General features: G+C 37.0%; 1 long non-coding RNA gene across 1 annotated transcript; it reads left to right on the plus strand.

Moving 5' to 3' along the window:
• Positions 1 to 10,307: 10,307 nt before the first annotated feature.
• Positions 10,308 to 11,435, plus strand: LOC110905370. Its single transcript, XR_002573058.2, has 2 exons — positions 10,308 to 10,587; positions 10,973 to 11,435. It is a non-coding gene; the product is annotated as an uncharacterized LOC110905370 (long non-coding RNA).
• Positions 11,436 to 13,847: the final 2,412 nt, after the last annotated feature.

Here is a 13,847-nt window from a genome sequence, read left to right on the forward strand (position 1 = left end):
GATGGTCATCCGATCGGATGGCCATTCGATTGGATTGACATTCGTTTGGTAAGGATGTGTTTGTGTATGATGGCTTTGAAGTTTTTGTTGTAGCATTTTGAAAACGGAGAAGTATCTCTACCTTTCAGGTTGATCGATCGAACGGTCATTCGATCGGATAGCGATCCGATTGGCAGGACACTTAGTGAGAACAAGTTCACAACAGGATTGTCACTCGATCGGATAGCCATCCGATCGGATAACAATCCGTTAGAAACTAATGTTCTTTGAAAATTGAAAAATGGTTAAGTGTCGAAGTTCCAAAAGTCATATAATCGGATGGTTGTTTGATCGAATGTCTATCCGATCGAGCGGCAATCTGTTCGACGTTCAGATTCTTGAAAGTTTGAAGAAAAAATTTAAGTGTGGAACCAAGTGCATTCCGATCGGATAACAGTTCGGTCAGGTGGCAATCCGATCGGATGGTTATCCGATCGAGCAGCAATCCGTCCCAACGAACCTGATCGTCTTGAACTTGATTGTTTTTGAAAGTTTTGCAGTTTGCTCAAGAAGGTATGACAACGTTCTAAACAACGGAACTTCGTCAAGTCCCAAGTCGTTCGATCGAATAGGAATCACCCTAATTCGATCAGTTGACTGTTCCTTGACGGTTGTTCATGTTTATCCCGAAATCGGTTGTCTCGTTGATAGGATCTAGATCTCAAACCGATGCTTCACTAAGGAATGAGTAGAAGACCAGAAAGAGCTTCGATTCTATCGGTTTTGAGTGCATTGAGTGTAAAAGAGTTGAAAGAAAATTAGAAAACCATCTTTCAATCTTTTTAACCATGAATATGTGTAGATCTATGCGAAAACATTGTTTAATCATGTGGAAATCCGTCAGATCTGGGTTCTTCTTGGTGGAATGAGGCCAAAACTTGAAGTTCATAAGAACTCCATGATGACATCATCCTTGAACACCTCAAATCCACTGATTTCATGGTTAAAAGTTAAGATTCAAAAGAGAAAATGATGAAAAAGTGTGTGTAGATCATAGAAGTACAAGATTTAGGTTGAAAACTTATAAGAATCGCGAGAAATCGAGAGAAAGGAGGCTTGAGTGCGGCTGGTCGAGTGGGAAAGCTGTCACATCACAAATGATGTGACAGGAGGGTATTTATATGTTGCCAAAAAGGGAAAGTGCATAGGTGTCGGACAGGCCACCGATCGGATGGCAATCCGATCGGATGGTCATTCGATCGATCGGCCATTCAACCGCGGTGGTCCGACGAGTTAATTTTCGGTGTTTCGTTTCACGTGTTGGATTTGGTGATGCGTTTAAGCGAGTCTCGATGCGATAGATTAATAGTAAACACACAAATACTATTTCTAACATACAATCACTATAAATAACTTACGTTTAGCGTTTGCGATTAAATTGCGTTGCGATTGCGTTTCGATTAATCACCACAAGCATAAAGTAAGCATGCACAAGTAACACGTAAGTAACACACACACGTAAAACAATATTCAGAATCTATCAATCAAGGCGCGCATGTGATTGCGATGCGATTAGCGATAAGCGATAAAGCGATAAAACACGCGATAAACATCGATTAAATCTCCACTATTAATAGATACTCCACATAATACAACTAAACCGATTAAAATGAAAGATTCGATTACAAGTCAAAGAAATCAAATCAGTAATTAAGCAAAAAGTGACAGATCGCACTTAGCAATCTTTTCTTCCTTTGAGTCCAATCTTGACTTTGACTTTCGTAACATGGGGTGTTACAGTCAGTGGCATGTGATGTCGTTGAGAGAGTTTGTCATGCACAATGGCCTTTGTTTGATGAAGGAGACAGACACCCCCCCTCTACACCGAGGGCGTCCATGTGTTACCCCATTCGACAATTGTCGGGTTCTAGCAAGTGATCGGTTAGGGTCGCTTTTGGCCGCTCGAAGTCGAGGGTTTCACATATCAGAGACCCCTTTGTCCTGTTACCTACACAGGCTTATTGCCACATCTATTGCACCACGCGAGCAGAGTCGCGAATGGTGCAATCAGGTGGATCTGTTTTATTTGTTTGTCTTATATGGGGGAAGACGTGTGCCCTCTATCGCTGCCTAGCCGAGTGGTTTATGGCGGCGCACCACCGGCATGACAGATCTGTGTTGTACCAGGGGGGCATACATCACGCGTAATGCCCACTCGTTAGGCCTCGTTCCCCATCAGGACCAACAGTTCACCGAGGGGGGCACGATTGAGCCGACCAGGTTGACACGAAAGACGCTGATCAGCTTGCATATCAAGCGTGACTTCCCTAGGCTCGGTTTATAGGAGCGGACGGGCAGCTGTTTGTCCCCGCCGACTTCTCAGACGAGTTACTAGAGGAGCTTCCAGAGCCGGCAGGTGGTGATGCCGACGACGATGACGATTACGCCGATGGTGATCACGCTCACCCACCACCTCCTCCACCGCCACCGCCACCGCAGCCGCAGCCACACGGGGTGACTTAGTACCCCCAGCACGTTCTGTACGAACAACTCCCACCAGCTGTGGCGCTTCCGTAGCAGCAGATAAAGGGCCGGCTGCATGCGCGGATAGACGCCCATTATGCCCGTATTGAGGCACTTCTCATGCAGGCGATTAAGGGCGATATACAGGCGGCTATCGCGGTCAGACCCCATTGCCGATACCGACGTTACCGCCTCTCCCTGGACAGGATCCGGGGTCGTCAGGCGCGACTCATGGGGCGGGGCCCTCCGGCACGACTCAGGAGGGTCAGAATGCGGATCCATCTGTTTAGGATTGTTATACTTTTTTGTATTTTGATTGTTTATGTATTTTTGGACGATGACATGTATATATACAAACTAATTATGTAATTAAATTTGCAGTTTCAGTTTATTTATATTTGTGATTGTTTATTTTGACTATTTAGATTGATTTGCTTAGTTACGTATAATGTATAATATCACACGTCGTGAATACATTAACATAAAAGTAATACATAATACAACTACGATACGACACGATACGGTACAAGGATGATACGTTATCATACGACACGTCACGATAAAATAATAAAAAGTTAAAATGTGATATGGTACGGCACGATACGCTATAATACGATACGTGACAATAAAAATTAAAGATTTAAAACTCATTAAAACAAAAATAACTAACAATAAACACCAATAACCAAACTCGAAACACCAAAAATCAAACACAACACACCAAAATTCAAACCTCAAAAAATCAGGGACTTAATACGGATTGTATAGCCCTATACGATCCGTATAAGCCAGCCACCAGACATCCTCTGCACCTATCAGTCTGCCATGTCTTAACTTTATCCAATACAGATCATATATGTCTATACGATCCGTATTGAATTGTCAAAGTGTGAGGATAGATTCCCCGGTGTGCGAATAGAATCCCCAAAATAAATGATATCTAAATTTTTAATATTTATGGTGGAGGGTATAGTCAATCACTCTAGGGTGTTTGAATAAAATCCTAACCAATAATATTAGGTTATGTCAACTCCCCATTTCACTCCCCATTTTGCACTCAATCAGGGGGTATAGTCAATCACCCTAGCGTGTTTGAGTAGTTGGGACCCACCATTAAACCTCTCTCTCTCTCCTCCTTCCCTCCTCTTCCCACATCGGTGAATATACACCGAAATCATTCAAAATTGCGGTGAGTCAAACAAGGCGGGGCAGTCACCGATCGGTGAACTCCATTCACCGACTGGGTTTACCGAGCCTATACCCTCCACCCTTAGAGAATTCACATCCATTACATCATATTTTCACCCTAAATTACACTAAAAAACACAACATTTTTTTCTCTCCTTTTCAATTAAATAATATTTTTTATACTTTTATCATTACATTTTCTCTCTCCTCCACTCACAACCACTTTCAAAATATATTAAAAATTATAGGGGGTGAACAGTGTCCCCCCAAATATATAGATGAACACTAACATTCTCTCTCCTCCACTCACAACCACTTTTTATGCTCTTTATATTATAAAAACTCTACACACATAATTTGATGGCATGGATATAAGGCTGCACGGGGTGCAGTCGGTGAGTGAATTCGGGGACCCCCTTCACCGATTAGGGGGGGGCTGCCATCGACGCGGTGAGTAGAGAGAGGAGAGAGGAACGGTGGTGGCTCACCGAAGAGAGAGGGAGGAGAGAGAAGGGGCTTGTCCAATCAATGATTTCCTTTTTTTTTTTTTTTTAAAAAAAAAAAAACCAATTCACCTAAGAGGGGAGTGGCGCCATCAAATTGGGGTGTTAGGGGAGTTTAAGAGGGGACTTGACGTGGCACACGGGGATTGGTTGGGCGTAAGAGAGGGGACTCACCTATTAGGTGACCACCCCCTTCACCCTAATGCTCTTAAACTATTACAAGTTGTGGTTTTCCAGGTGTGCGAATATAATCCCAAAAATAAATGGTATCTAAATATTTTAATATTTAAACTATTACAAGTTGTGGTTACCAAGAAATATACAGCAGAAGTAGGAGATCTAGCTTCCAAAATGGATTTGTACAGGGATAGAAGTTGCACCTATTTTCCATTGATGAAAAGCTGAAAAAACGGAGGTTTTAACGTAGAGTTAACGGAGGTTATTGGTAGTGTGTCTAGACTGGTGTGGCTGTACCTTATCTGTGACGGCGAAAAGACTGCCTTAACAGTGACAGCCTACTTCAATTGCATCACTTAACATTTACTTAGCTTTTATATTTACTTAGGGGCTCTTTCGCAACATCTGAATGGTTAAGTGCTGAACCAGTAGAGGTCTGAACCATTAAGTGCTGAACCAGTAAGAGGTCTAGATGTCTGAACCATTAAGAGCCTGTATAATGCTTAACCGTTCTGAGGCACATGTCTGACCAATTCAGATTAGAGGTCTTAACCATTCAAACTCTGTATAAATCTTAACCATTCAGAGGCAAATGTCTGAACCATTCAGACATCTGCTCGTGAAACAAACAGTCTGAATCATTAAGTGCTGAACCAGTAAGAGGTCTGAACCATTAAGAGCCTCATTAAGAGGTAAACAAACAGCCCCTTAGCTTTTATATTTGTAATGGTATATGAACATGTATTGAATTTTAAAGGTTTTTCATTTCTCATCAAATTTAAATAAGTTATATATTTATTAAATTTACATAGTGAATATAACTTCTTGTAAATATTTACTTTTCTGTAAAATTTTATTTTTATGTTTACTTTATTTATTTATTTATATTCGTATGGATGTAAAGTAATATATAAAAGTCATACTGCATTTATGAGCAAAATCAAGTACAAATATAAGTTTATGTATATATATTACTAGGTAGATTCATCGCACGTTGAGGCGTTACGTTATAGCGGACGTTCGATCTGTATCGGTTAGGTTCGTTATAGTACTGGTACGATACATACACTCGGTATAAAAATAAACACATGTTTAAAATCAAATGAAAAGAAAAAAAACAAACACCGGTACCGAAAACGATGTTGTCCAAATGGTATCGATCAGTTCAGATCGTCACGATAATGATATTCTTTATCATCACAGGCATAGTTGTATAAATTAAAATTATCAAAACTGGAAATCATAAAAATGAATACAACTACATGTAACAATGTTGTTCGATAGGATACGTCAGTTTACCAAATGTAAAAACACTAAAAATAAGTACCGATACCAATACCGATGTTGTTTGTTTGGTTGACTACGGTTGCACCGTTGTGGCACAAAATTCATTACCAAACATAAGCCATACAAATGAGTACAGGTACCGATGTTGTTCGGTACGGTATAGTAGCAATACAATGTAAGTTTATCGAAATAAAAAAAAACAATATAAACAAATACTGGTTTGTCGAAAGCAAAACAATATAATTAAATATTGGTACCGATACGTATATTATTCGGTTGGTTTTGGTTCTTTTTTGTACGATAATGGTACAATTTAATGTAAATAATAATATGTGTAATAGAATCTATTGTAGTATTAAAAAATACAAAGAAAAAAACTATATATTATTTTAAAGCTAAAAACAGACATAACTAAAAAGTTTATTATCTTTAGAGGTTAAAAAAATTATTTTTCCTTAAAAGCTTGTAGTTCCTTCTAAACGCTACAAGTAGGAGCGTTCAATTAAAAGTTTCAAATTCCTAACCTAAAAGTTTCAAGCCCCTTCAACCAAACAAGACTTTTTATTGAATAAGAGTTTTTTCTTAAAAACTTAAAACTAGAAACTTATAAAAGCTCCATATCAAACATACCCTATGTATATGAAATAAATGTTTGATTTACATTAGGTAAGGTTTACGGTTTGGTTCAACAGGAAATTAAATCAGTTACAACGGTTTGGCCGTACTGATTGCAAAAATTTGGTTTAACGGTTTAGATTTTTTTTTCTTAAACTAGTAAGACTGGAGGGTATGAAGAGCTTCATCCTCAAGGGGATGGGCTGTCATGTCACCGTCACGTAAGCGGGGCTTGAAGGGGATGTACCTAGGGGGTGGGGGATGAACCCCTTTGTGTATATATACATATATATATATATATTATATATATATATATATATGTATGTATAGCTATGTGTGTGAGAGGAGAGAGAAGAGAGGCCCGTCGTTTCCGTCGTGTGGGAGACGGATAAGACAAGCCGGATAGGATGAGTCGGGCCTGTGGGGGGCGGTGTTCCGGGCCAAGCCGTGCCCTTGTCGTGCCTCATACCCACCAGTCTAATACCGTTTTTTAATAAGAGAGTACCATAACTAACATAATAGTTATTCGTTAAAGCATTTGATCTAATAAAAGAATAAAAGCTTAGGTTTGCTACAAAAAAAGTGTCCATTTGTCCTGCTGGTTTACCTTAATTTAAAACTGTAAGGGGATACGTTGTGGTATCAGTGATGTGCGGTAAAGTGGGTTTACCGAAGTGGCAAACCAAACCAATGCCATCTTAAGTTTACCAATCAAAGTGGGTTTCATGCGGTGAACCTTCACCTAATCGGGGAGAGGGAGGGGATGTTAGATATTATGTCCGATTCGATAAGTCAACGCTGCCGACCGGGTCTTGACCCGTAAGAGTTACACCGTGGGCAACGAACTAAAATCCACTTAACTAATTTAACTGGTAATCACGAACGATACGCAGGTATTAAACTGAGAGGCGGGTACGTGGACCAGGTGAGACAAGAGCACTCTTCTACGCCACTTGTCACGCATGCACTCTTGCATCGCCACTTGTCGCGCACCTACATCTCGGCCAAAGGCATTACATGCACTATGCATGTCCGCCACTTGGCAAACATGCATAGATCTTCATTCTCTATTTAAGGATGGTTGGTCTTGCATTTTGAGGTTGGATAAAAAAAATAAGAAGGCTCTCATAACACCACAACCACAACCGGCCAAGACTGCCGCCGGCCAGAACCGTCGGCCGCCGCCGCCGCAAGACCGCTGGCCACCTCCGCCTCTGGCCTACCGCCGCCGATTGCTGTGGCTGCCGCCGCTGTCTACCACGGTTGGCCGCTGCTTGGCGCCACCTCCCTCGTCGCGTTTCGTTAGTTTGTTTACTAGCACTTGTTCGTTGAACCTCGGTGTCTCGACCGGTTAGTCATTAACCGAGGTATATCTTTCTCATCGGTAGTTAAATATATTTCATTGTGCTCGTATTTGCATGTAACCGGATACTGTCGGGTTTCGTTTCCATTGATCATTAGTTTATATTTCCGCTGAGTTTTATTATTTAACTCGTTTAATTAATTAACTGTTATTTATTGAACCGGGTTTTTTTATAAATAAAATTTTGAACGATCACCATGGAAACCCAACAGGGGAGAGGTGAGAGAGAGGGGTGTGTGGTGGGGTCCATGCCTTCTCAACCAATCACACCTTTTTTTCTTTTTTTTTTAAATAGTTTACCAATTCATGAAGTGTCTAACCATTGCCAACACTTTTGAGCATAGTTTAAACACTTTTCATTGAATGACATGGAACACTCTCTTTGGTTGATTTTGAAGTTTAGGAATTTCAAGTGTCTAACCACTCCCTACACCCTAACTATTGATTCGATTGAGAACCGTCGAAACCGGTTGAACCAAACCTAAAATAAAATTAAAGACGTACTATAACATATAAAGTAACGATTATGATCAAATACAAAGGCTTCTAATTGTAAGAATAGTACAAAGGCTTCTAAAAAAACCAACTATAAAAAGAAAACCCACTACAAAAATACCTAAACACCCACCATCACCCAAAAATCTAACCCCCCATCACTCACCCCCATTTTTTTGCGAAGGGGGGGGGGGAGGGGGAGGGGAGGCTTTTGGGTGGTGTTGGTGGGGTGGGTGGGGTGGGGGTGGGTGGGTGGGTTCTTAGGTTTTGGGTGGTGGTGTAGTGGGTTTAGGTTTTAGGTTATTGGACACTTGTCACTCTATGAATCCTTCTTACCTTTCTTACAATTAGGAGTATTTGTAGAATAACTTAACCATATAAAGTAAATAACATAAATGGTATTATGATATAGGGGAAGGATCCACTAAAAAATGAATTTTGCCTAAGTAATTGTGATAATAATATGTGTCACTCCTTATAAGTAGGAAGGAAGAAATTATTTTGGTACTAAAACATTTTTGTCCTTATAAATAGTAGTGCGAAAATAACAAGTGACATCCCTTTTGTTTTCAAAAAAATACAACAAAAAAATCCGGTACAAAAATTCTAGCAAAAAAGATTCAGTACAAAAAAATATAGCAAAAAAAAAAAGATCTAGTACAAAAATATAGCACAAACAATGTAGTACAAAAATATAGTACAAAAAAGTTAGCACAAAAATCTAGTACAAAAAATCCAGCACAAAAATGTAATACAAAAATCCAGCACAAAAATGATATACAACATAAAAATACAACAAATTTTTTGGGGTTTTTTTTAGTCGTCATATTTTATATAGAAATATGGTACTCAAATTAAAGATAAAAAGCGCTCGATTTTATGGTGAAATTTTTATGAAAAATAATGTCGTATAAAAAAAGTTATGAACGTTTAAAAAAATGATGAAATATGCATGTGCATTGCATGTGAAGAGAGAAAGTCAATAAATAAAATTTTTCCCATTATAATCTTACACTCCTCTTTTTTTTTTTTTTTACATTTTCATATTAACCATTGATTTGAAATATGAATGGTGAATATTCTTTTTCATCCTATTTTAGCAAAATAAACGTTTTATTTGATATTACTCTCTATATATATGAATTTATGATTTTTGTATTTTTAAAATTAAAATTGTACACACTATAAAATACTTAAAATTTGTTCTCTTTCTGCAAGCTTGGCAACGGCAAAAGTGAGTCCAAAACACCAAACAACTAGAATGCATAAATCCAAAATTTACAATAACTACCTCCAAAAATCGAAGGCATAAATAATCATTATTCAAATTTGTTTCCACTTAAAGGTAAAGACAAACTGAATCACGTATTTGAAATTTGTTATGGCTGACTTTTAGAAGATTTATAGATTTTTTCATGTCTAAAGAACAACCCTACCAACTACGACTCCGCACACTAAAATTTGATGCGGAGTCTTAGAGGTTGTTTATTTAGCTATTAATGAGTCTTTTAATATTTTAGACCTCTTACTGGTTCATCACTTAATGGTTCAGACTGTTTATTTCGCGAGCACATGTCTGAATGGTTCAGACATTTGCCTCTGAATGATTAAGTATTATATTAAGTCTGAATGATTATGACTTCTAATCTGAATTGGTCAGACATTTGCCTTTAAACGGTTAAACATTATACTGCCTCTTAGTGGTTCAGACCTCTTAGTGGTTTAACACTTAACCATTTAGAAGTTGCCAAACAGCCACTTAATCTTAAGCGAAAAAAAAAAAAAAAAAACTAGCACTGTAGTAGCAAGTCACGAGAATACAATTTCAATATTGAAAAGTAATCAAAACAATTTGAACATAATTATATTAGTCTTAACGTAGACGAAACGACTGACTTGACTCCAGTGAACCGGTTCAATTTAATATAACAGTTTTTAAATCCAAAGGTTTGGGGAATAATACTGATTTGTCATTTCATACACGATTTGCTTGCACAAACTAAATAAAATAATAAATCCTTTAAGCCAAAACGAGAGTTATGAGTCTAAGAGGCTGTTTGTTTTTGCTTAAAACGTCTGTAAAGAGCCTATGTCTGCAGGCGGGCAGACATAAGGCCTTGAAGACTGTTTGTTTTTTTTCTTTTAAACAGATCTGAAAATGGCTTTTTTCAGCTTAAAAAAAAAGCTATAACACCCTTACTTCAAACATCTTCACAAAAAACCCTCATCTCTCATCTTCACAAAAAACCCTCCTCCCTCAAGAAAAAGCTAAGATCACCGTCGCCGGCCGTCGCCTTAGTCGGCCACCACCACCGTCGCGGTTGCCATCAACCTTCAACATCATCATCGTCACTTTCTCTGCAGTGAAGAATGGAATAAGAAAATGGTGATTCAAAAACCCTAACTGATGCTTCGTATCGTCTTCTTCAATCGTCATTCTCTCTGCAACTTTTCAAGGTATCCGTTTATTGCATTTGAATTCCATTAGTGGTTTGCTTTTTTTTTTTTTTTTTTTTTTTGAAATTTGATGTAGTTTCTGTCACATTTAGGGTTCGTTATTTATTTTTAACTAATTAGCTTTAATTGTAGTAGTAATGAATGATGATTGTGCATATCTGGCACATTTAAGTTTGATGGTTGATTACTTATAGTTTTAGACCTGTTTAGAATCTCATTATCAGATCTAATTAAAAGCAAATGATTATCTGTGGAAAATAAAACAAATGGAATGTGTAGTTGAGGTAATTGGTTTAGGATGTTTTGATTTGGAAAATAAAACAAAGTTCATTTAGTTTGTACAGACAGTATCAATTTATAAAAACAAACACTCTTATATTTTCAGCTTGAAGAGGTTCAGACCACATCTTCAGTTGCAGACATGAAAACAGATGAAATCAACTTGCAGACAGTTTATGTCTGCAAAAACAAACAGCACCTAAGCATTATCACAAGCTAAATAATATGTGGAAGCAACCCCACTCAATTGTTAGCTACAATCTTGTACCTGTCATGTCTCAAAAGATTTTAGGGCATGTTTGACTAAGCTTTTTGAAACAACTTATTCACTTATTGGCTTTTTGAAAAGTCATAAGCTTCAAAATGATGTTTGACAATGAGGATGTATGTGAGGGAGAAAAGTCAATAAGTCACTCTATACTAACTTTTCCAAAAAGCCAATAAGTTAATAAGTTATTTAAAAAACTTCAAGAAACATGCCCTTAATACCCTTAATGATCTAATAAAGCTTATGTAATTTTTCATGGGTCTTGATGATATTAGTTAACCGGTTAGAACCATTTTGCCAACATGAGATTCTCTTTTCACAATATAATTTGACTTCTCAATAATATCAATGGGAGAATCTCTTAGCACTTAGGCTATGAGTGTGGTATAGCGTCCTTGATCAAATCATTATTTTTAGCGTCCTAAAGCCATCTCTGGCATTAAAGGGGGGCACCATGAAGAGGGCTCCATTGCAATAATGAGCGTTAAAGATGGGTGTAGGTGGGGTCCATTCTTTTCAACCAATCAAATATTTTGCTCTTTATTTTTTTTGTATTTTGTTTAATAAGGGGACTTTAAATCATTACATGCAAGTTAAACTGTCAAAGGGAGTGACTTTAAAGTCCCCTATGTAACATGACGCTGATGTGAAGTGATAAAACCCCTAGAGGCTTTATATCACACCCCAGCCTTAGAGGTACTAATGCTTCTTTAAAATGTCAACATGTCAGTATTTTTTTTTTCAAAACCAAATCTAAAAGGAAAATCGAAAGAAGCACTAATCCGAATTTGAAATATACTCATTATACAAGTTAGAGCACACAAATGATAAATGTTATGAACTTGTTGTCTTTCCATTTGGGTAAAAAAAAGTTTCCAACAAGTTCAAGCAAGAACTATATACTTCAAATAGCTTTATTTCAAATACCCAATGCATCTTCTTTAAGTTGTCATTCTTTAGAACAGATCAAATTACGTAGTTAATGAATTTGATAATTAAAAACCCAAAGTTTAGGACATCATAACTCTAGGGTCAAGTTATTCTATAAAGTCTCCTAATTTTAAAAAGTGTAAGAAGGATTTATAGAGTGACAAATGTCCAATAACCTAAAATTAAACCCCACTACATCACCACCTAAAACCTAAACACCCACCCACCCCACCACTACCCAAAAACCTAACCCCCCCCCCCCACCACCACCACCACCACCACCACCCAAAAGCCTAACCCCCCCCCCCCCCCCCCCAAAAAAAAAAAAAAAAACCATAAAAAACCTAACCCCCTAGAGACTTTATACCACACCCCAACCTTAGATGTACTAATGCTTCTTTAAAATGTCAACATGGAGAATTTTTTTTTTTTCAAAACCAAATCTAAAAGGAAAATCGAAAGAAGCACTAATCCGAATTTGAAATATACTCATTATACAAGTTAGGGGGAAGTATCCACTAAAAAGTGGATTTTGTCTAAGAAGGATTGTGATGTGGACATGTGGCACTCCTAATAAGTAGAAATTAAGGACATTTTGGTCCTTATAAATAGGAGTGAAAATGACATGTGCCACCTCTTTTGTTTTTTAAAAAAACAACAAAAAAATATAGTACAAAAAAATATAGCACAAAAAATATAGTACAAAAAATATAGCACAAAAAATCTAGTACAAAAAAATATAGTACGGAAAATTCAGCAAAAAATGTAGTAAAAAAATCCAGCACAAAAAATTGAGAAAAAAAATTTAAGACAAACAAAAATGTAATACCAAAATCCAACACAAAAAAAATGTTATACAACATAGAAATACAACACATTTTAATGGGTTTTTTTATTATTCATATTTTATATAGCAATATGGTACTCAAATTAAAGATAAAAAGATGCTCGATTTTACGGTGAAATTTTTATGAAAAAATAATGTCGTATAAAAAAGTTATGAACGTTTAAAAGATAGGGGTGGAATATGCATGTGACTTGCATATGGAGAGACAAAGTCCATAAATAGGATTTTCTCAAGATACCCTTGAACTCCTCCTTTTTCTTACACTTTCATCTTAACTATTGATTTGAAAAATGAATGGTTAAAATTACTTCTCATTCTACTTAGGTAAAATAAATTTTTTATTTGATCTTACCCGTACAAGTTAGATCACACAAATGATAAATGTTATGAACTTATTGTCCTTCCATTTGGGTAAAAAAAGTTTCCAACAAGTTCAAGCAAGAACTATATACTTCAAATAGCTTTATTTCAAATAACCAATGCATCTTCTTTAAGTTGTCATTCTTTAGAACAGATCAAATTACTTAGATAATTAAAAACCCAACTTTAGGACATCATAACTCTAGAGTCAAGTTATTCTACAAAGGCTTCTAATTGTAAAAAGTGTAAGAAAGATTTATAAAGTGACAAATATCCAATAACCTAAAATTAAACTCACTACATCACCACCTAAAACCTAAACACCCACCTCACCACACCATCACCCAAAAACCTAAACCCCCTCCCACCCCCAAAAACCAATGCATCTTCTTTAAGTTGTCATTCTTTAAAACAGATCAAATTACTTAGATAATTAAAAACCCAACTTTAGGACATCATAACTCTAGGGTCAAGTTATTCTACAAAGGCTTCTAATTGTAAAAAGTGTAAGAAAGATTTATAAAGTGACAAATGTCCAATAACATAAAATTAAACCCACTACATCACCACCTAAAA

The sequence above is a fragment of the Helianthus annuus genome, chromosome 14 (assembly GCF_002127325.2).
Source record: "Helianthus annuus cultivar XRQ/B chromosome 14, HanXRQr2.0-SUNRISE, whole genome shotgun sequence".
NCBI classification, from domain to species: Eukaryota; Viridiplantae; Streptophyta; class Magnoliopsida; order Asterales; family Asteraceae; genus Helianthus; species Helianthus annuus.